Consider the following 3231-nt stretch of genomic DNA (forward strand, 5'->3'; position numbering starts at 1 on the left):
GGCCGGAATCAGACTACGCATTGAAGATTGAGGTTGAAGATTGAAGATTGAAATTTGATCAATAAGAATAAAGAAATTTTAATTCCTTTCGTTTCGATTGGTCAAATTTGAATTTTTCGATCTTCAATTTCAATCTTCAATGCGTAGTCTGATTCCGGCCTAAAATCCGTAGTACTAGCGCGACAATACCGTCTACAAATTTAACTCCCGTCGCGGCGTTCGGTGGCGATACCTCACTCCCTCGAGTCTGCTTCAGTCAGGGTTCATCAACTCCTATTGGCGACGCAAAGATTCTCCCCAGCGCGCCTAGCGGCCGTAAGTGGAACTGACGTAAATCAGACAGCGCAATTATTTTATACGTAACAGCCTACATCAAAATTATTATAATAAATAATGAATCGCAAACACGATGCGAAAAAACGTGTTACTACTTTTTGTTGTGTGGCGCAATGTAAAACTTATAGTGATCCGAAAGTATATTTCCATTATTTCCTCAAGGAGCCTAATTTGAGAAGAAAGTGGGAGATTGCTTTGAGAATGGGTAAACCAGTTTCGCAATATATGCGCGTTTGTTCAAAACATTTTTCACCTCAAGACTATTTTCCAGGAGGCAAGTTAACAAAATTAGTAATCGAAATTGTCTATTATATTTATATTTATACATGTGTTGACATTTTTTTGAAATATTTTTATTTGTATAGTTTGAATATACGAAAATATCTTTGCATGCTCTTCCAAGTTGTTGTGTTACTGTCCACTGCTGCTTTTTAAACTTTTAATTGACTTTAATTTAGGATTAAAGAGACACAAGTTATTTCCAACGTCTGTACCCTCTCAAAATATTCCACAGCGTAGTTTGGAAACTGAAATGACATCACCAAAAAAACGTCAAATAGAAAGTAGATCATATCGAGCTAAATTATGGGCTAAAAAGCAAAGGTTTGTGTATTCATATTTATTTATTTTACGATTAGCTACAAAAAGTATATGGAATAAGTTAATATATTGTTATTTATTTACTGTAGGGAATAATATAACCATAAATAATATTGACAACTTAGTGTCTCTTGAAGTAGAGGAAGAAACAGTTGAATGAGCTACTCTAGAATTTCATAAAAGTGTACGAAAATTTTCAATTGAGGCAGCTGTTCAAATGAACTTATCAAATAATGGAACTGACAGATCCTTATGTCCAAAAAATAAAGAGAAGCATAGTCTTGCAGATATTCTTAGTGAAGATTCATTGGATAAGATTATAATTAGATTACCATCTTTAAATCACGTAATTAAATATAATTTTTAAGTCAGTGGCAACTCTAAATCAGATCAAAATATTACACAATTTCTTAGCCTATATTCATACGATTGGACATATGTAAGTAGCAATAAGACGATGATATAAATCTAATAATATTATATATCTTAGAATGTATTTGTTATTCCGAGTAAACAATAGATATATTATAGGTTTTCATAGTTAATAAATTGACTGCAGTAGTTTAGAGTTTATCGTTTTTCTTCTATATTGAAAGAAAAAAAAGAGACTTTGTAACCAAGTTTAATTATAAACAACAGACTTAATTCTACATATAACTAAGTATAATTTTAAATATAAAAAAATCATAAAAAATTTATATTTATGAGTTGAAAATATTTTACAATACTATGCGGTTCGCTTACATCTTGTTAATCGATCACACCATCTTTGCTCCATCTCCTTTGTAACCTCTGGTAAAGTTGATATGTATACATCTTTCTGTGACTTTATATGACACAATTCAAAAAGACTTCATATTCCTTGAAAGTAGCAGATTTTAATGAACCCCATTGTTGCTCGATGTCAGTGCAACTAAGATTGTTTAGTTCTGACTCTTCGACTCTAAAAAAAGACTAATTTATTTAAGCAAACTTCTTTATATGATTTTTCATAAAAATTTTACAATGAAAGTATCCAATAATATAATAACTAAATGAACAAACCGAGACAAGTACAGCATCACTGCAACAACATGTTTACATTTTTGTGATTGCCCAACTGGACATCCACATTCCAAAGACTGTTCATTTATAACTCTTGAGCCAAAATTCTTTGCTACATCAATCCAAAATTCAATTAAATAAAGATGCTGACTGCTCAGGCCAAAGGTTCTAAGGACAAGCGCTTGCACTGTGGTATCTTTTTTATCTCTTTTGCCAACGTAAATGATTAGTCCACTTATTTAAAATTTCTTCACCCTCACACATGGGTCTCACAAAGCCTTCTGTTAATTTTACTACATCTCTTATGGATAACATTTCAAAAATAAATTTAAAAAGACATTTAACTTTATACAAGATAATCTACGAAGCCACAGTTTTAGTTTGTCTGCTTTACGCTAGTTCCACATTTCGTCACTAGGAGCGCTCGGGAAATCTTTGCGTCGCCAATAGAAAAAAATTTGTCAGTGTCTTCAGCGCCATCTAACACAGTACAATAAACTACGAAGCCAGAAAAGCAATATGGCGTCAGAATCGATTTAAAATCGATCCAAATCGAGCGCAATTATGGTTAGTTATGATTGTTGTGATCAGTCGTGATCAGTTCCTCAGTTTGTCGAGTTTTGTCATGGTTGTGCCAAGTTTGGTCAAGTTCACCACTTGTGCTTCACGAGCTTATACCACGATTTCGAGGTATATTACAAAATCATTATTTGTATTACTTTTTTTGCTTTAAGATAGTAGGAAAAAGTTTGAAAGAACTCGAGACAAGTTAAATAAATATTGTTTCTTAAGAAAGTTTCTTTTAGACTACAATTGTAGTCTTTGAGATAAGAATTGTAGTCTTTGAGATAGAAAAACTACAATTGTAGTCTTTGAGATAGAAAGACTACAATTATAGTCTTTGAGATTTTCAATATCAACAATATCAACAAAAGGCTTAAATTGACTCAATTTTTTGAATTACATTATCATCTTCACAGTTTTGTGTCACGACATGGGACTTGGAAAGACATTACAAATGCTCTTACAATTAGATCCATTAGATCATCATCGCAATTCACAGGTATCGACCAATCTAGTAGTAGGTTCGCCAACTCTAACTGGTCATTGAGTATAATTATAACTAGGTATAATTTCTGGGTGCCTTCCAACAAGCAACACAGTGCGACACAGTGATCATGTCACATTTGTGTCGCTTGTTGGAAGGCACACATTATGATAATTATCTAATCAAAATATAATAAAAACATA

Source organism: Mycetomoellerius zeteki, unplaced genomic scaffold, assembly GCF_001594055.1.
Source record: "Mycetomoellerius zeteki isolate Tzet28-1 unplaced genomic scaffold, Tzet1.0 scaffold5, whole genome shotgun sequence".
Lineage (NCBI taxonomy): Eukaryota > Metazoa > Arthropoda > Insecta > Hymenoptera > Formicidae > Mycetomoellerius > Mycetomoellerius zeteki.